This window comes from Marmota monax, unplaced genomic scaffold (assembly GCF_021218885.2).
Source record: "Marmota monax isolate L192 unplaced genomic scaffold, Marmota_monax_Labrador192_F-V1.1 WCK01_AAM20220418_F8-fsc00376, whole genome shotgun sequence".
Lineage (NCBI taxonomy): Eukaryota > Metazoa > Chordata > Mammalia > Rodentia > Sciuridae > Marmota > Marmota monax.
This window is the reverse complement of record NW_026692651.1, coordinates 267,275-293,928: the sequence shown is the minus strand read 5'-3', so window position 1 is coordinate 293,928 and position 26,654 is coordinate 267,275. Positions and strand designations below refer to the sequence as shown.

The 26,654-nt window shown below is 37.5% G+C and overlaps 2 pseudogenes; both read right to left on the bottom strand.

Moving 5' to 3' along the window:
• Positions 1-3,729: 3,729 nt before the first annotated feature.
• On the bottom strand, positions 3,730-4,877 carry LOC124093816 (olfactory receptor 14C36-like; annotated as a pseudogene).
• A 13,882-nt stretch (positions 4,878-18,759) lies between these two features.
• Positions 18,760-19,694, bottom strand: LOC124093815 (olfactory receptor 14C36-like; annotated as a pseudogene).
• Positions 19,695-26,654: the final 6,960 nt, after the last annotated feature.

Below are 26,654 nucleotides of genomic sequence, written 5' to 3'. Positions count from 1 at the left end.
ACACCATAGATGGGTCCCCAAAATTAGTACAATGGTGGTTTCTTAATGTCTTCCTTGCTTATTATGGTAAAACAACTTCCTGTGCCCTCTGTGAAAGCAGGATGGCCACAAGATACTTCAAGGGAATTTTCCTTTCTACATCCTTGAGTGTGCAATAGGTATGGTCCTACAAATTTATTAGATGCTCTCAGCTTCTTTCCTATTGAAGAGGTATGAAATACTTAGCCTCTCCTTAGGGCCTGCAGTCTGTTTATAACCACTCATTCTTTGGACCCAGCTTTTAAAATGATCTCTTTAAAACTCTGATCAAATCTGGCTTTTAACTCTACTGATACAAATAACTGTATTCTTGCAGTTGATATAGTATTCTAAAAGCATTCAACATAAATATCCTAAAGGCTTTATGAAGCTGGGAAAAATCTGATGGTTCTGGCATAATATTCTCAGTCATGAATATTATGTTAAAAGTCTCTGTAGAATAAGTTACTACATTGCCTTGTTGATTGCTAAACTTTCATCATACTTCTAACTATGTACTGGGCTAAGGCTCTGTCTTCTGTAGCTTTCATACCACAGACACTTAGATAGATAACCATGGGCGATGATGATGTGCATCAGCTTTGTGATTGCCTCATGGTTGTGGTGTGCTGCTTGCACTGGGAACTCCCTGAGCAAATACACAGTTGAAAATCCCCCAGTTGCTATGGTGACACCTGGCCTGTGAAAAATCAGGGCAAAGGCTCAGAGTTATCAGTCTGAACCTTGAAACTGAGATAATATCTCCCAAGGATAGGGGATTCTGTGCACAGAAATGTAACAAGAACCACAATGTCTCATTGGTGGTGGGAGCTTCACACCTGCCTGCTTTGTTGAAACTTTCCCACAAATAACCTTTTGGTGACAAAACCTATAAAATAAATGTGCTGAGCCAGCTCTGGGTCACTAATCTCAATCAGAGTTGAATGTCCCACCTGATCCTGGCATTCTCTGTAAAGGTTTTTGTGTGTTTTTTTTAAATCTCTGGTAATCCCTGTCTGGTATCTGAATTAACATCTATGCAGGGGGCAGGACATATTCTCACAAAAGGCTCTAACAAGTACTCTTAAATATTGTGTCCTTATTAGAGTAAACCTAATATTTCATGAAAGCTGGATATCTAAAGAGACCTAACATTTCAGAAAACCTGCCTATCCAAAATATATCTTTGACATAATTGATATTACTATAAAAGTATATTCCTAGGCTCATGACAATATACAAAGTAATTTTTTGCCAACTTCTGCATATGTTCCATACCACACCAATTGACAGGGCTTTTCATTATTTGACACACAATGTGAGTTATAATGAAGTCCTTATATCAATATTTCTTTCTTCATCTCCTTTGACTCAAGGTCTTTCAAATAAAATATAAGTGAAATATCCAAAAATGTACCCCAAAGAACAACTCTCAATAGGACTGGTGGTTGAAATTCAATTTTTTTCCAAAGAAATTTATCTGTGAAATTTAAACTTCATTTATGTGGCCACCTCAACTCATGAAAAACTCATAAATTTAGATTCAGTAAGGCATAATTGAAGAGGAAATGCATGTAAAGGTGAAGTTTGCAGAATTTATCTGGGGTTCTCCAAAGGTCCTTTGCTCTAGCAGGAAACATTGGAGCAGTGAGAAACAAAAGCCATGGACATAGTTTGGGTGGAGCCTCAACTGCGGTGGATCATGTTAGAGCAAGTCAAGCCTTCTGCATCAGGCAGCCCTGAGGTGCTCATTGGCTCCTACTGCAAGTATTCCCTGGTCTAAAAAAGTTTAAGAAATGCCTTTATTAATAATCACATATATTTAGGCTTTCATATTTTCCTAGGTAATAAATACATTTTTTTCTCCCCATTTTCCTATTAGTGTATTGGTGAACAAAATTGATTGTTTAGATTTTGCAATTGAATATACTGACTGTTTTTTGTGTAAATATTTTTTCTTCATTTTGTTATATCAGTACTCCTAGGTAACTTGATATTGAGCCTATGTCAGTCATAATTAACAATGAACCAAGCACATGCCAATGAGGACACTAAAATATTTGGAGAGAAATAACTCATGTGAAATGATGAGCTGCCACAAACTGGGCACACGGGTGCACACCTGCAATCCCACACATGAGGAGGTTGATGAACAATGATTACAGGTTTGAAGCCAGCCTCAGAAACTCCTGGAGTCCCTAAGCAACTTAGCAAGACCCTATTTTCTGTGATACAATGTGGCACATTAGAAATATATCACTGGGTGAGTCTTGAAGTAGGACATTAAGTTTATTAGATGGTGGGTAGGAATGGCAAAAAGAAAGTGGGCTCTGCATCCTTCAACCTTTTGCAGAAGGTAGGGTGCATTTTTATAGCCCCAAACTACAAGCTACCAGTAAGTCAAAACCATAGTAACATGGGGAGTGGGTCAGAATTACCCAGTCAGAGTACAGTAAGCAGCCCAAGAAAAATAGGAATTAAAATGAGAACAACTTACACGTGTAGTTCCTAATAATACACTGAGAAAGAATAATTGAAACATTTTTTAGCCTTATATGTTGCCATACAGGGTGTGCTTGGCAGAAAGTGGATTACATATGCAGGGTTTTCTCATGTGAGAAGCATTTCTCATATGCAATGGAGTCTCAGGATAAAATGGAGTTTGTCTGGTCAAAGCATATATAGTTTGTCCCACAACAAAAACAGAAAAAATGGTTTAGGGATGCAGCCTTGGTTCAGTCCTGATAAATACAACAATAGCAACAACCAAAAAGATGGCCAGAAATGCTCCTAGAGGTTTACTTTACACAATCAAAAAAAAAAAAAAAGAGAGAAATTTTCAAGTTTACACAGGTCATAGAGTGAGGCCAGACAATTCCTGGTCACTTTTTCATAGTGATCATGTATGACTCATTATCACAGTTTTTACAGAAGTACCATGTGTTGGAGGAAAACCCTTAGAAAGCTGACCTGCAACTCAGCCCTGAGTTTGTGTCCCCCAAACTAGACCACTCATAGACTTAATAAAAGATTGCCAGCCATAACAGCCAGGGGAGCCCAAGGTGCTCTTCCACAGTGGATGGATTGTGCTGTGGGTTCATGATGGATGTAACCTTTGCTCTCTCTTTTCTTCATGTCAAAGGAGTATCTTCCTTTCTCTGTATATGTTAAATGGAGAAAAGTATCATTGTGATTCTCTCTACATTTATTATTATAAAGCCTTAATGATTTGATTTCCATATATTTTCAAAAATTGACACAATTTTGTATCACAGTTTGACAACAGATTATGTAACTGTACATTATCTTCATGTTTTATTTGTAAAGATTTTCTCTGTGACAGTAACTGATGAAACTTTAATATATATCCCCAGAAATGATTTTAGAAAATATATTGGATCATATTTATATATTAAAATGGATTGATAAAATTAAGCTTTTATGAAGGATCCATGGTAAATAACAAAGAAAATATGCTATAAAATAACTGAGATTCTAGTAAGGTGATAATAGGGTAGGCAGGGTAACATGTGAAGCCCATATTAGAAAAGTATTTGACCTCATTTAACTCCACTCAGTGAAATGAGGATAATGCTGAAAAGTATCTTTATCATTTCCCTGAGAACAACTATCTTTGCATCACTCTTCTCACAGTTTCCTTTACCTGTTTGTACCGGATTCTTCATGTAAGGTGATTCAAGAAGAGAGAAACTATGGTGTAAAAGGCAGAGAACAGTGTCCTGGACTGTCAGAGGTCACTGAAAGCCATCTGTAGATGCACATGATGGGACTGAGGAAAACTGAAACCACGAGGATATGAGGGGTGCAGGTGGAGCAGCCCTCCCAGACCTTCTATGGGAAATTTCAGCACAACAGAAAATATGTGAATACATGACATGGCAATAAGAGTAAAGCAACCACCACCCACTGCCACAGCAGAGACAAGAATGACCATGTTGCTGGTAGTGTCAGAGCAAGAGAGCCTCAGCAGAGAGGGGACATCACAGAATAACTGGTGGACCACATTTGACTGGCAGAAAGAAAGCCTGAATGTGTTCCCTGTGTGCACACCTGCATACAGCAGACCACTGAGCAGGGAAGCCAGGGTCATGCAGACACAAAACTGAGGGTTCATGATGAGGGGGTACTGAAGGGGCTGGGAGATGGCTACATAGCAGTCCCAGGCCAAGATGGAGAGAAACAGAAGTTCAACACATGCACAGAAAATTACCAAGAAGATCTGGGTTGCACAACCAGCCACTGAAATGGCCCTATTGCCACTGAGAGAGTTGATACAGGCATTGGGGACAGTGATGGAAATAGTTTCCCTAACAAGGTACCCAGGTTGGTCAGTGGAAATACTGTAAAATAAATGAAACTCAGATTACAGATATCAGGAGAGCCCATTGGGAGAAATTCAGTAACCATGGTGGCATTGGCCATTTAGTACAAATTCTGGTTGTCTGTGAAGATAAAGAGACAAGAGATAGGAAGCCAAAATATGATAAATACAAATACTTGGTCCTGGGTCTATAGCTCAGTGGTAGAGCACTTGAATAGCATGTGTGAGTCACTGGGATCGATTCTTAGCATGTACATAAATTAAAAAATAAGTAAATACAATATTAATGTTCATGGACAACTGAATATATATTTGAAAAATAATACAGTTAGTTTATACATTCATGTCCAACATGTTTTTTTGTACTTTTCAGTAGCTTTCCCTGAAGAGGAAGGTCACTCTTGGTTTTCTGATTTGTTTACTCATTTCTGAGCAGAGTGCACCTCCCAGTGCAGGTGTGGAGGTCTGCAGCCAAGGGTCTGAGTGTGACCTGCAGAACTTGTCCTCACCTCCCCATCAGGCCTCCCTGACCTCCTGAGACTCCCCACAGAGCACTTCTAGAGTGGCCTGCCTCCTCTTCTCCATGACCATGTGGGTCACCATGCATTCCTTTTGTTCTCCATTTTAGTCACCTTCATTTTATTTCACTAATATTACTGTCCAAAGTATTTTCTCATTTTTTTCTACATAGATAATTCAAATAAAAATTTTAAAAAAATTGTTTTATGTAGGAAATGATTCATAATGTTGGAGTATTTATTCTCATGAACATGAAAAAAAAATTCTCGTGAGGAAATCTGTCCTCCAAACATTCCCATTCCAAGATCTCAGCTCTGGTGTTACAGTAAACTGAGGTGACCTGACTGCACCTGGCTTCTCTGCAGTCCCCTACTCTCCCTGCTGCTCCCCAGGACATGAATGGTGCTGTCTCATGGTCACACACCATCAGACAGGCACCTGTTCCTTTTCCCACTGGGACCCCCTTTTCTTCTTCAACAGATCAGAGTAAGGTCCTCATAGCCTCCAGATGACATTCTCCTAAACTTCTACTTTTACACTCTTGTGTTTTTATTTCATGTTCAGCACCATGAAGTTAAAGATTATTCTGTCTAAAAATTAATTTGCCTTAGTCTTCTTGACATCTTCTATTATATTTCTTTCTTTATATTTATTTTCAATATTTTTATTTTGTTTATTCCTTTTTATGTGTTGCTGAGATTGAACCCAGTGCCTGACATGTGCAAGGCAAGCACTCTGTCACTGAATCACAACCCCATTCCTATATTTCTTTCTTCACAATATCATGATTATACAAAAAGATACTGAACAAATACATTGAAAAAAAAGAGATTTTGCTCATAGTTCAACACTTCTGTAACAGCTCAGACCACTTCAATCCCAGGTCACCTCCATCATAATCTCATTAGGGCTCTGTCATCCTGGGTCCTCCTCAGCACCTTGACAGGTTAAACACACTCACCCTTAATAAAATGACCTTCCTGATGAGCCTTCCTGGGATCCTCTGGAAAACTGTGTCTCCCAGAGAGATGGTGAGTGGCCAGACACAGGTAGGGTGCAGCTAATTGCACAGTGTCGGTGAAGTTCAAGAGGTCCTACTCAGTCTACCTGCAATCTGTTTCTTGTCATATACCCCCATTTCTCCATGACACAAACCTAAAGCTCAAGCCTGAGTGATGTTCTTGTTCACAGAATATCCTGGAACTTGTTGATAGAGCCCTTTTCTACTGTGACATAATGGTTTAATTTTACCCATTTACTTTGTACTGGTCTTTAGAGGAGGTTCAAATGCAATCTTTTCTCTGGAAACTGCTGAATAATCTTAATTTTTCCCCCATTTTGTGTAGCATTAGAGATCAGTCTGTGGAAATTTGTTAATTTGGGACCTTGTATCATTCATCTTTGTATTTTTTTAGATGCAAATGCATGACTTCCTACACAGTGGTTAATAAAGCTGGTGGCTTTGTTGACTGACCACTCACATGAACTGGCTTTCTGTATAATACTGGTTTACAAAGAAGTGTCTTCCAAACAGGCTCTGCCCTTTCTACACTTCTTTAGTACACACAGTGCAGTCTGGTGGGAGTTCATGCAAGCCCACTGCCCTGTGCACTTGAAAGGTAAGATCTCTTTACAGCAGTAATCTCTCAACAAACATTACTGATGACACCAATAGGGCCTCAGTTGTTTCAGTTGGTGACATTTTGGAAAGAAGAAATATATTGGTATTTTTGAGTAATTTGTTTACCATGATAGAAATTATAAAATAATACAATTTGACAAATTTAGAAGGTGATGGGTCATGAGACAAATCCATATGGAAAATCATGCAGCTTCTCACTCTTCAATTCTGTCTTCCAGGCACTCCAGGGGTCCTTTCTGTCCTCCCCTACAACACTTGTGTCAAATATAAGATGGAAAAATAAACATGTGTTCAAGATCTGGAAGCTGGCATAGAACTACAGGTATATTTTCTTCATTTCTGTTTTCTTTTTCCTACTAAACAATGTACTGTTTTAGTTTCTTCAGAAGAATTTAGTAAATTCTCCAGTAAGTAGTTTAATCACATGAGCTTAATTTATGTCATTTTTGCTTATTGCTTTAACTACAACTTGAACACTTCTCCAAATTTGACTTGATTTTTTTCATGGATCAGACTCATGAAACTTCAGATTTTGGATGCGATAAAATATATGAATCACGGCCTAACTTGCGTAGATCCTCAGAGTGAGGATCTACAAAATGTGATTACTTTATGAACCTGGATTTTTTAAAGTAAGAAATAAGCTTTAGCTTTTATTGTTTGACCTCAATAATTTTAGAGTGTTCAGAACTACATTGTCCTTGAAGGAGTGCAAATGCATATGTAGAATTTGGTATAAAAACAAAAGTTTGGAATCAAAATAAAACCACGATCAGGTAGCATGAAGTTCAGAAATACAAGTATGAGGAAGAGTTATCATATTTTTAATGCCAATTATTAAAAGAAGGGCTGCCACAAGTACGTTCCTCTGCAAGTGGAGAAGCTGGATGTTTTCCTTTTTGATAGTTCTCTTGGTAGTGCTTAAAATAAGGAAATGTGTGCTAATTTTCCCATGTGGACAGTGGATGGCACAGTGGAACTTCTGTGCTGGACATCATGCTTAGTCACATTGAGAATCCAGTAACACTGAGGAGAGACTGGTGGTGCTCGCTGTGTGTTTTCATCTCTGCCCTCCTCCACCTCAGTGTGAGTTAGGGGTGTTTATGGTGATCAGTTAATACTGAGGGTGATGGGCAACTCCCACTCACTCCTCAACCTGTAAGTGGGAAACATCTAAGGCTGTCTGCAGTTCAGCAGCAAAATTTCTTATCATTGAGATGAATTCCATGTGTCATGAAGTTAAGTTTGTAACAGTTTGTGGTTACCAATTCCATATTATTTACCACATGACAAAACTGTACAACTTTCAACTACCTCTTGTTCCCAAATATTTGTAATTTTTTAAATGAACCATCTAATCCATTGCACATAGTTACTGTTTATCTTTACTTTGGAAACCACTAAGTATAATCACCATGTTTGAATATATATGTTCTGATTATTTTGTATGACTAGAATTATTAAATGTGTGATATTTTTCATGATTTGAATCAGCCTGATGTTTTCAAAGAATGTCCACATTATAGCATTTATCATTATTTTATTTCTTGAATGGATGAATTTGGTTCCATTATATGTATACATCAGCATTTTCAATATCGACCTATTGATAGATGATTTCCCTTTGTTCTGTTAACCCAATGTAGGATTTGTTGGTGATTTTCTGTACATGCTTATTGCATGCTGGGATTGATACATATGAATATAGTCTATTCTGGTTTTGGTGTCCTGTGGAATTTTTTGGCTAGATTTTGTTGAGAAGGTTTGCCTATGTTCTTGTCAGGGATATTGTATTGAGGTCTACTTTTTTTGATCTGGCATTTTCTTCATTGTCCTTAGCTACTAACCCCATAAGTTGTACCTATTTTAAAGAAAAAAAAATATGTGTTAAACCAGCCAAATAGACAAAGTACAAAGATCCTGTCTTTACAGCCACCAAGAATGATGGTCACCTTGTCTTTAGGCAAGAGAACTATAATCATCAAACATGGTGATTATACTTAGTGGTTTCCAAAGTAAAGATAAACAGTAACTATGTGCAATGGATTAGATGGTTCATTTAAAAAATTACAAATATTTGGGAACAAGAGGTAGTTGAAAGTTGTACAGTTTTGTCTTTAGATTGGAGAACTAAATGAGCAGGCATGTCACTGGATGGACCCAGGGTCTTTCTTTCTTTCTTTTATTTTTGGCTGTGATTAAAGTACTCATCTACACACAATTATAGAGGAGGAAAAGTTTATTTGAGGGCTCACAGTTCAGAGCTTTTAGTCTATATAAGGCCAGGGTCAATCCTCAGGGCCCGAGATGAGGCTAAACATGGTGTGAGAGTTTGGTGGGGGGAAGAAGCTCACATCACAGTGATCAGGAGGCAGAGAGAAACTCCACTCTCCACATACAAATATAGACACCAAATCCATGCTCTAATTCCCACCTCCCCCAGTCACACCCCACCACTTCAGTTACCACTCAGTTAATCCTCATCAGAGGATTAAATCACTGATTGGGTTAAGACCCTTACAACCCAATCACTTCTACTTGGAAACTTCTTACATTGTCTCACAACTTAGCTCTCAGGGGACACCACATTCAAAACCTAACAAATGGGCATCAGCTACTTGGAGCCCTCTAGGAGTCCAGTGGTCACAGTACTGAACCCCGTGCAGGCCACGGAGTGAAAGGAGCACTATACCCTGCAGTGGACTCCTGCTTGATCTTGGCCTTGGCCTGTCTCTTACTATTGTAATTATTTTTCCTCCCAAACCTCGCAAGCCAAAGAAGTGAGCCCCATTGTCCAGGACAGAGCCAGCTGCAGACTTCTGATCACATGACACTCATCAAGCTCAGGCATAGTGCACTGGCCAAGGTGGGCATGTTGGTTGGGGGGCCTGGCCCTCCTATGCAGATGGCTTTTATGGAAGTGAGAACCCTGTACTCAGCGCTGGAGCAAATCCAGTTGTCCTGTGAGCTGCTTTAATGGAGGGATGCATTGATCCCTGAGTTTTACCAAGCACAGTGTTAAAACAAGGTTTTCTAGAAAACAGGCTGGATCAATACTGATCCCTGCAGCCAAAAGCAGCCTGTCTGCTCCAGGCACACTCCTGTGCATGCTCAGACTCATGTTCACCATGCACCACAGTCCTGCTCAGTGGTCACTGGACAATGCTGTTGAGCCTAAAGTGATCTCCTGGCTGCTCAGTCAAGAGTTTTCATTTGAACTTATATTTTCACACCCGTTCACATGCAGAGGAGCACAGAGACAAAACACCTTCTACTCTGATTTTTAATCATTTTATTTGTGACTGTGAGAAAATATATCATTGTCAAAATGTGTAAAGCTATTTACTTAACTCAGCATGTTCACTGACATATTGTGTAACTTCTAAATATATCTTTTTTCTATAGCTTTTTTCTATAGCTTTATCTTTTTCTATAGCTGAACCTAGTGTTATTTTATGAAGGATAGATATAAAAGTATAAATCACATAACTATTATGGTAAATTTTACTATACTTGGTCTTAATAAGTTGATACTAGGATATTAGTGTAATATGGAAGGCCCAGATATGAAGAGCTTTATCCAATTATGAACTATAATCAGTAAAATAAGGATGATGTTGAAGCACATCTTTAGGATTTCCCTGAGAATAACTGTCTTGGCATAAGTCTCCTTACAGCTTCCTTCACCTGGTTGTTTCTGAGACTGTAGATGAGAGGGTTCAGAAAGGGAGGAATGATTGTGTAAAAGGCAGAGAGATCCAGGTCCTGGAGGGTGTCAGTGGTTGCTGAGGACCTCCGGTATACACCTGTGATGGAACTGAGAAAGAGTGACACCATGAGAATGTGAGGGGTGCAGGTGGAGAAGGCCTTCCCTGGGGCTCTGGTGGGAATTTCAGCCCAGCATAAAATATGCAAATGTATGATGTGATTATTATAGCAAAGCAGCCACCACCAACTATTGTAATAGAGACAAGAAGAAGGATCATGTTACTGGATATTCAGCAGAGAGGGGCCGTCACAGAAAAACTTAAGGACCACGTTTGCCTGGCAGAAGGACAGCCGAAATATGTTCCCAGTGTGCACACTGTATACAGCAGACAATTGAGCAGAAATGTCAGGGTCATGTGGACACAAAACTGAGGGTTCATGATGAGGGGGTAATGGAGGGGCTGGCAGATGGCCACATAGGGGTCCCAGGCCATGATGGTGAGAAACAGAAGTACAACACATGCACAGAAAATGACCAGGTAAATCTGTGTTGCACAGCCAGTCACTGAAATGGCCCTAATTCCCCTGAGAGAGTTGACACAGGCATTGGGGACAGTGATGGAAATAGTTTCCCTAACAAGGTACCCAGGTAGGTTAGTGGGAATACTGTGAAATAGAGAAAAGTCAGATTACAGATATCAGCAGAGTCCAGTGGGAGAAATTCAGTAACCATGGTGAAATTGGACATAGAGTGGAAATTCTGGTTGTCTGAGAATATAAACAGATAAGGGAGATGAAACAAAAATATTATTAATACAAGTGGTTGGGCCTGAGTCTGTTGCTCAGTGGTAGAACAATTGAATATCATGTGTGAGCCACTGGGATGGATTCTTCGCACTGCATATAAATAAAAATAAATAAATAAAATATAAATGTTTATAGACAACTGAAACATATTTGAAAAATAATACAGTTAGTTTACCCATTCATGCACAATGTGTTTTCTTGTACTTTTTCGTAGTTTTTCCTGCAGTGGAAGGACACTCTTTGTTTTCTGATATCTTTAATCATTTCTGAGCAGACTGCACTTCCCAGTGCAGGTGTGGAGGTCTGCAGTCCAGGGTCTGGGCGTGACCTGCAGGGCTTGTCCTCAGCTCCCCATCAGGCCTCCCTGACCTCCTGAGACTCAATGCAGAGCACTTCCAGGGTGGCCCACCTCCTCTTCCCCATGACCTTGTGTGTCACCATGCATTCCTTTTGTTTTCCATTTTTGTCACCTTCATTTTATTTCATTAATGTAATTGTCCAAATTATTTTCTCATTTTTCCCACATTAATAATTCAAATCATAATTCAAAAAAATTTTAGGTATGAAGTGATTCATAATGTTGAAGTATTTATTCTCATGAACATAAAAAGAAAATTCTCATGAGGAAAGTTATCCACAACACTTTCCCATTCAAAGCTCACAGGTCTGGTGTTACAGTAAACTGAGATGACCTGACTACACCTGGGTACTCTCCCTGCTGCTCCCCAGGACATGAGTGGTGCTGTCTCATGGTCACACACCATCAAACAGGCACCTGTTCCTGTTCTCACTGGGGCTCTCTTTTTTTGTTCAACAGATCAGAGTAAGGTCTTCATACCTATAGCTGACAGTCTCCTAAACTTCTATTTTTACCCTTTTGTGTTTATATTTCATGTTCATCACTGAAAGAAAGAACAAGGCTCATTGCCGGAGAAAATGCCCATTTATTGAGGAATAGCTCTCTATATTTATAGAGCCAGGGGTGGTTTGACAGTTATGACAGATTAATGGTTGAAGAGTTTGACAATTGACATGGGGTGCTTTCTGATTGGTGGGTAAGGATCATCTGTGTCAGGAGGGCTGTCTGATTTTGGGGTAGGGATCATGTGAGCCAGTAGGGCTAGTCTAATTTGTAGATAAGGAGCATGTGAGCCAGCAGGGCTAGTCTGATAGGTGGATAAGGATCATGTGAACCAGCAGGGCTAATCTGATTGGTGGGTAAGGATCATGTGAGCCAGCAGCACTCACCATTAGACAGCAGGATCATGTAAGCCAGCAGGGCTCACCATTGGAGGGCTCTTCTTGGGGGATGGGGAAGTTAGTCTTTGGAGCCAGGGCGACTCCCAACAAGCACCATGAAGTTAAAGATTCCTTTGTCTAAAAATTAAATTGCCTTAGTCTTGTTGACTTCTTCTACTGTGTTTCTTTCTTTCTTTTTAATTTCACTATCTTCATTTTGTTTATTCATTTTTATGTGTTGCTGAGATTGAACCCAGTGCCTCACATATGCAAGGCAAGCACACTTCCACAGAGTCACAACCACAGCCCTATATTTTTTCTTCACAATTTCATAATCATACAAAAAATACTGACTGAATACACTGAAAGGAAGATTTTTTCATAGTTGAATACTTCCTTAACAGCTCAGACCACTTCAATCCCAGGTTACCTCCATCATAATCTCCTCAGGCCTCTGTCATCCTGGGTCTTCTTTAGCACCTTGACAGGTTAAACACACTCACCCTTAGTAAAATGACCTCCCTGCTAAGCCTGCCTGGGCTCCTCTAAATATGTGTATGTCTCCTGGGGTAGATGTTGGGAGGCCAGACACAGGTAGGGTGCTGCTATTGCACAGTGAGGGTGAAGTTCAAGGGGTCCTATTCAGCCTTTGAAGTAGGACAATATATATAATGTTGAAAGAACACACAGTAATATTGGTAAGGAACCACAAGCAGAACATTTAAGAAATATGGGATATCATAAAAAGACCAAATTTAAGAGTTACTGGGATAGAAGAAGTCATAGAGTTCATAACAAAGGAATAAACAAATACATATACAAAGGAATAAACAAAAATAAACAAAGGAATAAACAGTCATAGAGTTCATAACAAAGGAATAAAATTTAATGAAATAATGTCAGAAAATTTTCCACACATTAAGAATGAATAGGAAATCCAAATTCAAGAAGCCTACAGAACACCAAATGTACAAAATCACAAAAGAGTCACACCAAGGCACATTATAATAAAAATGCCCAACATACAGACTAAGGAGAGAATTTTAAAAGCCATGAGAAAAAAGAATCAAATTACAAAAAGGGAAACCAATTTAGAATAACAGCAGATTTTTAAACACAGACTCTAAAAGCTAAAAAAACCTAGAACAACATATATCAAGCTCTGAAAGAAAATGGATGCCAATTAAGAAACTTGTGTCCAGCAAAATTAAGCTTTAGATTTGGCGAAAAAATAAAAACCTTTCCTGATAAACAAAAATTAGAAGAATTTATAGCTAGAAAACTGGCACTACAAAACATACTTGGAAACATATCCCATGAAAAGGAAACAAAACAAACAAGAAAAAAACAATGAAATCATCAGAGGGAGGTAGTACCCTAAAGGAAAAACTAATCAAAGAAGAAAATCAAGTCAAATTAAATAACAAACGTAAATAAATATGGCTGGGAATATAAAACATGTCTCAATAAATACCCTGAATGCTAATGGCTTAAACTCACAAATCAAAAGACATAGGCTAACATATTGGATTAAAAAAACCAACAATATTCTGCCTCCAGGAGACTCATCTGATAGAAAAAGATATACACAGACTAAAGTTGAAAGGTTGGGAAAAATACTACCACTCACATGGACTGTGGAAGTAAGCATGGGTTTCCATTCTCATATCAAATAAAGTAGACTTAAAGCCAAAGTTAATCAAAAAAGAAAAAGATGAAAATTACATACTGCTGAAGGAAACCATACCAACAAGCCATAAAAATCATAAATATATATTCCCCACAATCATAAATATATATTCCACAAACAATGGAGCAGCTATGTTCATCAAATTTTTCTCTAGTTCAAGAGTCAAACTGACCAAAACACAAAAATCTTGGATGACTTAGCACACTACTCTCATACCTGGATAGATCTTCCAACAAAAATTGAATTAAAAAAAACTAGAGATCTCAATAGTACAATTAATAACTTTGAGTTAACTGACATATAGAGAATACTTCAACTAGCATCAAGTGGATACACCTTCTTCTCAGCAGCACATGCATCCTTCTCTAAAATAGACCATAAAATAAGCCACAAAGCAACTCTTAGCAAATACAAAAGAGTAGAGATAATACCCTACATTTTATCAGATGATAATGGAATGAAATTGGAAATCAATTTCAAAATAAAAATTGCTCCAACACCTGAAGACTAAACAATATGCTACTGAATGAACAGTGGGTTACAGAAGATATCAAGGAGGAAATGGAAAAATTCCTAGTGGTAAATGAGAACATAGGCACAACATATTGAAATCTCTTGGAAACTTTGAAAGCGGTACTAAGAGGAAAGTTCATTGCATGGAGTTCATTCCTTAAAAGAAGAAAAAGTCAACAAATGAATGAACTCAGACTATATCTCAAAGCCATAGAAAAAGAAGAACAAATCAACACCCAAAGCAGTAGAAGACAAGAAATAACCAAAATTTGAGCTGAAATCAATGAAATCAAAGCAAAAGAAACAACTGAAAAAAACTGACAACACAAAAAGTTGGTTCTTTGAAAAAATAAATAAAATTGACAAACCTTTAGCCATGCTAATGAAGAGAAGGAGAGAGAAAACTCAAATGATCAGTATATGTGATGAAAAAGGTAATATCACAACAGATACTACAGAAATACAGAGGATAATTAGAAATAAGTTTGAAAACATACACTCCAAAAAAGTAGAGGATTTGAAGGCATTGACAAATTCTTAAGTCATACAATTTTCCCAGAATAAACTAGGATGGTATACAAAATTTGAACAGACAAATATCAAGTGATGAATAGAAGACACCATCAGAATTCTATTACCAACCAAGAAAAGCCCAGGACTGGATGGATACACAGCCAAATTCTACAAGACTTTTAAAGAAGAAGTAACACCAATAGTCTTCAATTTATTTCAGTAAATAGAAAAAGAGATAGCATTCCCAAACTCATTCTATGAAGCCAATGTCATCCTGATTCCAAAACAAGGCAAAGACACATCAAAGAAAGAAAACTTCAGACCGATATCTCTAAGGAACATAGATGAAAAAATTCTCAGTAAAATTCTGGCAAATCAAATACAAAATCCTATCAAAAAGATCATACACCAAGATCAAGTGGGATTCATCCCAGGGATGGTTGGTTCAACATATGAAAATCAATAATTGTAATTCATCACATCAATAGACTTAAAAATAAAAATCATAGGATTATCTCAATAGATGCAGAAAAGAATTTGAAAAAATACACCTCCTTCATGTTCAAAACACCAGGAAAACTAGAGATAACAGGAGCATATCTCGACATCATAAAGGCTATCTATGCTAAGCCCCAGGCCAACATCATTCTAAATGGAGAAAATTTAAGGCATTCCCTCTAAAAACTGGAACAAGACAGAAATGCTCTCTTTCACCACTTCTATTTAACATAGTTCTTGAAATACTGGCCAGAGCAATTAGACAGATGAAAGAAATTAAAGGGATACACATAGGAAATTAAAAACTCAAATTGGCACTATTTGCTGATAATATGATTCTATACCTAGAAGATGCAAAAAGCTCCACCAGAAAATTTCTAGAATTAGTAAATGAATTCAGAAAAGTAGTAGGATATAAAATCAACACCCATATATCAAAGGCATTTCTGTATATCAGTGACAAATCCTCTGAGAAGAAAATGAGGAAAACTACCCCATTCACAATAACCTCAAAAAAAAAGAAAAAAGATACTTGGGAATCAACTTAACAAAAGGGGTGAATAATCTATACAATGAAAACTACAGAACCCTAAATAGAGAAATCAAAGAAGTCCTTAGAATATGGAAATATCTACCTTGCTCTAGGATAGGCAGAATTAATATCAAAATAACCATACTACCAAAAACACTATACAGATTTAATGCAATTACAATCAAAATCCCAATGGTATTCCTCATAAAAATAGAAAAAGCAATCATGAAATTCATCTGGAAAAATAAGAGACTCAGAATAGCTAGAGAAATCCTTAGCAGGAAGAGTGAAGCAGGTGGCATCACTCTAGCAGAACTTGAACTATACTACAGAGCAATAGTAATAAAAAAATGTTATTGGCACCAAAACAGACTGGAAGACAAATGGTACAGAATAGAGGACACAAAGACAAACCCAAAAAATTACAATTCTATTAGACGAAGGTGCCAAAAACATGCATTGCAGAAAAGATAGCCTATTCAAAAAATGGTGCTGGGAAAACTGGAAATTCATACACAACAAAATGAAATTAAACCTGTATCTATCACCACATTTAAAACTTCAACTCAAAGTGGATCAAGAACTCAGCATCTAATGATAAAAATAAATAGGAAATAAACCAGAGACCCTGAGCCTAATAGAAGAAAAATTAGTCCCTAATTTTCATCACGTGGGATTAGGCCCCAATTTCCTTAGTAAGACTCCTATAGTGCAAGAATTAAAACTAAGAATCAATAAATTGGATGGATTCAAACTAAAGAGATTCTTCTCAGCAAAAGAAACAATCTGTGAGGTGAATAGAGAGACTACATCTTGGGAGCAAATTTTTATCCCTCATACATCAGATAGAGCATTAATCTCTAGGGTACATAAAGAACTCAAAAAGCTAAACACCAAAAAGCAAATAATCCAATCAATAATTTGTCCAAGGACCTGAACAGAGACTTCTCAGAAGAGGACATACAATCAATGAACACATTTATGAAAAACAATGTACATCATTGCTAGCAATTAGAAAAATACAAATCAAAACTACTCTAAGATTTCATCTCTCTGTCTACTATGAAGACAAACCACAGTAAGAATTGGTGAGGATGTGGGGAAAAAGGCACACTCCTACATTGATGGTGGGACTGCAAATTGGCGCAGCCAATATGGAAAGCAGAATGGAGATTCCTTGGAACACTGTGAATGGAACACCATTTGACCCAGCTATCCCTCTTTTCAGTCTATACCCAAAGGACATTCAAACAGTATAATTTAGTGACACAGCCACATCAATGTTTATAGCACCACAATTCACATAGCTAAACTGTGGAACCAGCCTAGATGCCCTTCAGTAGATGAATGTATAAAAAAATGTGGCATATATACATAATGGAATATAACTCAGTAGTAAACAAGAATAAAATCATGGCATTTGCATGTAAATGGTTGGCATTGGAGAAGATAATGCTCAGTGAAGTTAGCCAATCCCTTCCCAAAAATGACGAATGTTTTCTCTGACATAAGGAGACTGACTCATAGTGGGTAGGGAGGGGGAGTATGGGAGGAATAGATGAACTCGAGATAGGGAAGAGGGGTGGGAGGAAAAGGGAGGGGGCAGGGGACTAGCAAAGATAGTACAGATGGATGGGAGGGTAAGGGAGGGAGCAGAGTGTTAGCAAGGATGGTGGAATGTGATGGACATCATTATCCAAAGTACATGTATGAAGACATGAATTGGTGTGAATATACTTTATATACAACCAGAGATATGAAAACAATGTGCTCTATATGTGTAGTATAGATCGTAGTGCATTCTGCTGTCATATATAACAAACAAAAATTTTAAAAATATATATAAATAAAACTCTACCAACAACAAAAACAGCAAAATTACTATCACAAATAAAGATAGAGGTTTACATTACAAATTTAAGAAAAGTGAGAGAAATGTAATTGTTGGCATGGCCCAGAAACATGTGCCAGACAACTATGGTCCATTTCTCCATGATTATTAGGACTAAATCATTATCACAAACACTACAGGAGGAAGATGTGTGGAAGAGAAACCATCAGAAAGCTGACATCAATTCATGAACATAATCAAAGACTGGCCCCTGTCATGGCCAAAGAAGCACAGGCTGCTGTTCCCTGTGGAAAGTTGTGAATGTTGGGATACAGGGTGCATTAACCATTGCCCTCTCTTTACTTCACAGAAAGGAGTCTCTTCTTGCCTGGTCCAGATGGAGAAAAATATTACTGTTAAATTCTCTACATTTTGGCTATAACTTCTTTAGGATTTGATTTTTATATATATTTTAAAAGTAAATAAATTGACACAATTATGGATCACAGTGTTTACAAGTAGGTTCTACACTGTTCTGAATAAGAGCAAATTATATAAGAATAAGCTATCTCCAGATTTGATAGGTAGAGTTTTCTTTGGTGTCAGTATTTCATATAGGTAATTGACATATGGGATGATTCTTTAAAATATATAACCACGACTGATTCCAGCAAATATATTAAATTATATTTAATCATTAAAAGATGCATTGATGAAATTACACATTCTATTATGGGTCCATGGAAACAATATGGTAAGTCACAGAAATATATCTTATGAAATAACTCAGCTTCTAATGATGTAATAGAAAGGTAGACAGTGTAACTTGTAAAGTTCAAATATGAAGAGAATTGTATCTTATTAAGAACCATGATCCATGAAATTAGGATGAAGCTGAAAGGCATCTTCATAATTTCCCTGAGAACAATTCTTTTCCCGTTACTCTCGTCACAGCTTCCTTTTCCTGTTTGTTCCCGAGACTGTATATGAGAAGATTCAGGAAGGGAGGAACCATGGTGTAAAAGGCAGAGAGATCCAGGATCTCGAGTGTGTCAGAGGTTGCTGAGGACCTCAGGTACACACCTGAGCCAGAACTGAGGAAGAGGGACACCATGAGGATGTGAGGGGTGCAGGTGGAGAAGGCCTTCCCTGGGGCTCTGGCGGGAAATTTCAGCACATCAGAAAATATGCAAATATATGACATGGCAATAAAAAGGAAGCAACCACCACAAATGACCACAGCAGGGACAAGAATAAGGACTTTGTTGCTGGTGGTGTCAGAGCAGGAGAGCCTCAGCAGAGAGAGGACATCACAGAAGAACTGAGGGACCACGTTTGACTGGCAGATAGACAGCCAGAATGTGTTCCCTTGTGCACACCTGCATACAGCAGACCACTGACCAGGGTGGCCAGGGTCATGCGGACAGAAATCTGAGGGTTCATGATGAGCGGGTACTGAAGGGGCTGGCAGATGGCCACATAGCGGTCCCAGGCCATGATGGTGAGAAACAGAAGTTCAACACATGCACAGAAAATGACCAGGAAAACCTGTGTTCCACAGCCAGCCACTGAAATGGCCCGATTGCCAGTGAGAGAGTTGACACAGGCATTGGGGACAGTGATGGAAATGTAGCACATGTCCAAGATGGACAGGTTCCTGATGAAGAAGTACATGGGTGTGTCCAGGTGCTTGTCAGCAGTGGTGACAGTGACAATGAGAAGGTTCCCTAACAAGGTACCCAGGTAGGTCATTGGGAATACTGTGAAATAGGGGAAACTCAGATCCCAGCCATCAGGAGAGCTCAGGAGGAGAAATTCAGTTACCATGGTGGCATTGGTCATTTGCTGGAAATTCTGGTTGCCTCGTAAGATAAATAGATGAGAGAGGAAGTGAAAAATAATTAATACAATTATTTGACATATTTATGTCCAGAGTGTTTTCTTATAGTTTGCATTAGCTTTCCCTGTAGAGGAAATGTCACTCTTGTTTTTCTGATATTTTTAATCATTTTTAAGCATAGTGCACCTCCCAGTGCAAGTGTGGAGGTCTGCAGCCCATGGTCTGCATGTGACCTTCAGAGCTTGTCCTCAGTTTCCCATTAGGCCTCCTCTGACCTCCTGAGACTCCCATGCAGAGCACTAGCAAGCATTGTTCACCTTCTCTCTTTTTTGAGCAACTGTGTGACAGTGTGTTCTCTAACTCTGTAATTTAGTTACCTTATTGTCTTCCATAAATGCAATTTCACCACTTTTTTGCCTTTTTATGAACACTAAGTAATTCAAATAATAATTTATAAATATTTTTTTTGGAATGGTGTCAGAGTCATTATCATCATGAACATGAAAAACACACACATGCTCAGCCATACCTTATTCAGCTCCCCCAGGGGCTATTCTTCTCTCCAGCAGATCAGTGTAAGTTCTTTAGAGAATAACATTCTACTAAACTTCTACTTTTTACCTTAATATGTTTATATTCAGTGCTCAGCACCATGAAGTTGAAGATTCCTTTGTCTAGACAATCATTGTTCCTTTTCTTTTTGACACCTCCCCTTATATACCATTCTTCTTAAAGTTATCATAAGTGTTCAAAAAGATACTGACTGCATACCCTAAAAGGAATGTTTTGCTCATAGTTATAGCACTCCTGCAGCACCTCAGACTGGTTCAATCCTTTGTCACCAAAATCATTATCTCCTCAGTCCTCTGCAACCTGGGTCCGCCTTAGCACCTTGCCAAGTTAAACACACTCACCCTTAGAAAAGAAATCTACCTGATGAGCCTGCCTGGGCTCCTCTGAAAATGTGAATGTTTCCCAAGGACATTGTTGGGTCGCCAGACTCATGGACATTACTGTTAACAGTGTGGGTGAAGTTCAAGGGGTGCTACTTAATCTACCTGCAATCTTTTGCTAGCCCCATCCCCCACTCCTCCCTGACACAAACCTGAACTCACATTTCAGTGACCGCCTTGTTCACACTATATCCTGGGTCTTGTTGACAGAGCCCCTTTTCTACAAAGACATAATTGATTTAATTTTCCCCATTAGTATACACTGCACTTTAAAGAAGCTGAAATGCAATTTTTCTCTGAAACCCTTTCTTAGCCTCTAATTTTTCTTATACTTTTCTGTTAGTGTTAGAAGTCGACATGTTATTTTACCTTTTATGAAATCTATATGTACAAATACCCCAAATCACTGATATAGAAATTCTTTGATTTTGGACCTTGTATCATTCATCTTTTTATTCTCTTAGTAGCAAGTAAGTGACTTCATGCATAGTAGTTAATAAAAAATGCAATGTAACACAATTGACTAACTGCTAACATGATCTAAGTTTCTTGATTCCACTAATTTACAAGTGAGTACCTTCTAAATCAGTGATGTCCTTTCTTCACTTCTGTAAGAAATACAGTGTGTGTTCATTTGAAATACCATACCCCACTTCTGTGCTGAAAGAAAGATTGTTTCAAATCAGGTCTTGACAAATATTTACTAATGATTTATAATATGGGAAAATCTGCTACAGATACTGAGTTTTAGTAAAAGATTGTTTTTTTTTAAAAAAAAGCATGATTTGAGTACTATGAAGGAAAAAATGGTACATATATAAAAATTCAAATTAATATGAATAATTCTGAATGTGATATATGATGATACTAACTAATAAGGAAATCTGCCAGACTTTTTACCCTTTAACCTGGATTCCAGGAGCTACAGGAGCTCCTGTTGATCACCCCAGGACATCCTGTCACATACAGATGGGATGTAAACATGGGTTAAAATCTAGAAGGTGCATAATACTGCAGAGACATTATCTTTCTTTATTATTATTTTCTACACTAAGCCAAATACTGCCTTTCCTTCTTTAGTAGGATGTAGCAAATTCTCCACAAACCAGATGAGTTACATTAACTTACTTGATGTCCTCCTTTGTGTGATTTAGCTATGGTTTGATAAATTCTTCTGAATTTGACTTTCATTTTTCATGTATTAGTCTTCAAATACTTCCATTTATGGAGCACCAATCCAAAGTCATGTATAAATACAATAAAATACATGTACAAATCACCACCTATTTTTAACAGAAGGCCTCAGATAATTTCAGTAAATTCTAAAGATAGGATGACTTTCTAAACCTGGATTTTAAAAATAAAAGTATGGCTTAGGTTGCATATATTGACCTTAATATTTTGGTGTGATTCAATACTACATTCTTATTTAAGGGGCAAAAATGCCTATAGAGAATTCTCTCATAAAGACAATAAGATGAAGGTATAAATAACAGAAAGGGTTGGTAGAAGTGAGAGTCAGCACAATGTGTGTGAGGAGAACTAGCATGTTTTAACTCCAGGAACATGAAGAGGGACTGCCCAGGTGCTTTCTCTGTAAGTGGTAAAAGCTCAGAGTTTTCTCTTTTTAATTTCTCTTGATAGTGATTCAAATAATGATTTATATAATAAATAGATCACTTCAAAACTGCAAATATTATTTGGTTTGGAAGACACAAAATATTTTTTAATTATATTTTCCATATTAGGAATTATCGATTAGTGTCTTTGATAAGCCATTAAAATGTTGAGGCACATATATTCTGAAAATAAAAATATGCTTCCAAGTGTTGCACAACTTTATTTTTATATTTACACCACTGGACACACGCATCCTCCTAGTCATACACAACATGTATTTAGCATAAAAACTTAAGGATATAATTGAAAACTTGGACATGGTGGTGTATGCCTATAATCCCAGCAGCTTAAGAGGCTGAGACAGAAAGATTTTAAGTTCAAAGCTAGCCTCAGAAACTTGTCAAGACCCTATTTCCGAATAAATATTCAAAAGGGGTGGAATGTTGCTCAATAATTGAGCAGCCCTGGGTTTAATCCCTGACACCAAAAACAAAACAAAACAAAACAAAACAAAACAAAAAAAAAAACAATGGAATAATTGAAACATGTATTTTTGAACAAAACAAAACAAATGCCAAATGTCTTCTTTGATATAAGGAGAGTAACTAAGAACAGAGTAGGGTCGAAGAGCATGAGAAGAAGATTAACATTAAACAGGGATGAGAGGTGGGAGGGAAAGGGAGAGAGAAGGGAAAATGCATGGAAATGGAAGGAGACCCTCAGAGTTATACAAAAGTACATACAAGAGGAAGTGAGGGGAAAGGGAAAAATAATACAAGGGGGAGAAATGAATGACAGTAGAGGGAGCAGAGAGAGAAGAGGGGAGGGGAGGGGAGGGGAGGGGAGGGGAGGGGAGGGGGGATAGTAGAGGATAGGAAAGGCAGCAGAATACAACAGACACTAGTATGGCAATATGTAAATCAATGGATGTGTAACTGATGTGATTCTGCAATCTGTATATGGGGTAAAAATGGGAGCTCATAACCCACTTGAATCAAATTGTGAAATATGATATATCAAGAACTATGTAATGTTTTGAACAGCCAACAATAAAAAAATTAAAAAAAAAAACAAAGAAAGGAGATTAATATTCAAAATATTTCAATGAATCTTTCCTACCTCATTAAATATATTTCCCACAGTAATTGACTTACGTGCATGTGTATCAGCTATTATAATATCATTCCTATCTACCTACATATCCTATACCATGTTTTGCATTTTATTCTTGTTGTCTAAATGTGAATGTATTTATTAGTATTCTATGGAATTTCTGTGCAAACTACTTTGGATGTTATCTAAGTAAAAGTTAAAGTAATCTGAAGAAAAAAATTTTAAACCAATAAGAAGCAACATGAAGGACTATTACACACTTAACTTCCATACACCATGCAGATGTCCCCAAGGTCCCTGTGTTCCTATTGCAGCAGTCACAATCACAGCAAACAACATAATGCAGTTATAAAGACTCTCTGTGCTGCCTGTGTTCTTCTCAGAATTCACCAAACCCTTCCTGGGCTAGCTGACTCTTTGGATGAAATTGCAATTTGCAGAGCAGAATAATTATGAATCTTAGATGCATTTGGACTCTAAATGCCAAGTACTCACTCCTGAGTGTCACCTGTTCTCCATGATAGGTGCAGTACTACATCTCCCCTTGGCTTCTCCCATCCACTCTGTATGCAGCCAGGGTGGATCTGTCCAGTCAACCCAGTGCCATATGGGTTGTGGGGAGCTCAGTCGCCATTGTTTTATGTGAGCATGGTACCTAGCCAGTGGGAGTAGGGCCCCAGGGAGCCCAGAGCTCAGCCTGCAGAGGCAGCAGGAGGCCTGAGCCCACCACCAGGCAGTGGAATCTGCAGAGCCCAGGAGAGAGGACCTGGCCATGTGCCAGCATGGACAGTGGATGACACATGGGAACTCCTCTGCTGGGCATTGACTTTAGTCGTTATTGATAAACTAACGACACTGAGGAGAGACTGATGGTTCTCACTGTGTGTGTTTTCATCTCTGCCCTCCTTCACCTCAGTGTGAGTTAGCAGTAGGTGTTTGTATGGATTAGTTAACATTAAGTGTGGTGGGCAGCTCTAACTCATTCACCAACCTTTAAGAGGGAAACATCTAAAACTATCTCCAGTTCAGCAGCAAAAGTTTCTTATCATTAAGATGAAATCCACATGATTTAAAATTAACCTTTGTAATAGTTTATGGTTCTCAAGTCAGTGTGAGTTACCACATTGCATAATTGTACAATTTCCAGCTACATGTTTTTCCAAAATACTTTTTTACTTCAAATTGGCCACCTAATCCATTACACACATTTTCCATATTATCAAAGATTTCAGTCATTGGAGAACACTAAATGTATTCTGTATCTTTGAATTTACATATTTGTGAAATTGCGTATAAATAAGTCACTCAGTATATGATGTGTATTCTGGCTGAAGTGAGTGTAACATCATTGAAATTAGTCCACTTGTAGCATGTATCATTTGTTCATTTCTGAAAGATGAATGACAAACCATTATTTGCATATGCCAGAAATATTTTAATCAACATATCTATTTGTGGACATATTTTTCATTCTCTAGTATAATTTGACTGAATTTTTGATTATCTTATATTTTGCTGTATTTGACTTCTCTGATAAAAACTCTACACTCTCTACGATTATGTTTAGAACCTTTCGGTGAGCTTTGCATTGCTGTGACAAAAATACCTGAACAAATACAAAAAACAGCCAGGCACTGTGGCACGTGCATATCATCCCAACAGCTCCTGAGGCTGAGGCAGGTGATTTGCGAGTTCAAAGCCAGTCTCAGCAACAGCAAAGTACTAAGAAACTCAGTGAGACCCTGTCTCTAACTAAAATACAAAATAGGGCTGGGGATATGCCTTGGTGGTTGAATGATCCTCAGTTCAATCCCCAGTACTGCAAAAAGAAAAAAAAAATTCCTTAGATGCTCTCAGCCACTTTCCTGATGTCTCTGTGTGAAATGCTTAGTATCTCTTTAGGTGCTGGTATCTATTACAATTACACCTTCCTTGGCCCTAGTTTGTTAAATAATCCCTTTAAAACTCTGATCCAATTTGTTTTTTAATTCTACTAATATAACAACTGGTATTTTTACAATTCAATATATCTCTGGTATTAATTTAAATAATTCTAAAGTCTTTATAAAACTTAGAAAAGTCTGAATGTTCTGGCATAATAGTCTCAGTCATGAATATTACCATAAAACACACTATAGAATAATTTACTACATCTTCTTGTTGGTTGCTAAACTCTCATCAAATTTCTAACTATGTGTTGTTCTAAGTCTTTTGTCTTCTGAAGTTTTGATTCTACAAAGCACAGAAAAACATAATCACAATAAAGATTCTAACAAGTACTCTTAAATATTGTTTCCTTAAAGGGTAGAGTTAATATTTCAGAAGAGCTCACTTTTCAATAGATATCTTTCACATAATTTATATTACTATAAAAAAAACCTATTTCTTTGTTCATGACTAATCCACAAAGAAAATGGTTTTGTAAATTCTGTAGAAATTTTATATCATTCTCATGCACATGCACGGTTTTGTGTTATTTGACAAAAGATTTGAAATGTCACAAAGTTCTTATACCAATGTTTCCATTTTTCATATCTTTTGCTACCAGATCTTATGATACAAAATATCTTAAAACAGGTGTTAAATATCCAACAGCTTTTATCAATACAACAGGTGTTTGCTTCTTAGTTTGAATCCATGCCAATTTTTGATTCTTGATTTTCTTTTTTGAGATTTATGAGTCTTGTTAAGTAAGTCCAGTGCTAAGCTGACACAACAAAAATTTGGGCAGACTTTTAGAATGGAGTCAAACTAAAAAGCTTTTTCTCAGAAAAGAAACAAAGTATAACATGAAGAGACATCCTATAGAACGAGAGAGATAATCTTTACCACATGCAACTCAGGTAGAGCGCTAATCTCCAGGATATATAAAAAACTCAAAAAACTTAACTCAAAAAAAATGAGAGGAAAAAAAACCCCAAATAACCCAATCAACAAATAGGCTAATTATCTGAAGAGACACTGTACAGAAGAAGAAATACAATTGATCAACAAATATATGAAAAATGTTCAACAACTGTAGCTATTAGAGAAATATAAATTAAAATTACTCTAAGATTTTATCTCAATCCAATCAGAATGGAAATTATCAAGAATACAAATAAGCATTGGCAAGAAGGTGGGTAAAAAGGTGCACTCATACATTTCAGGTGGGACTGAAAATTGGTGCAAACACTCTGGAAAACAGTATGGAGATTCCGCAGAAAAATTAGAATGGAACCACTGTAAATAATCTCAAAGAAAGGAGACATAGAAACAAGGTGCAGAAGCAGGGAA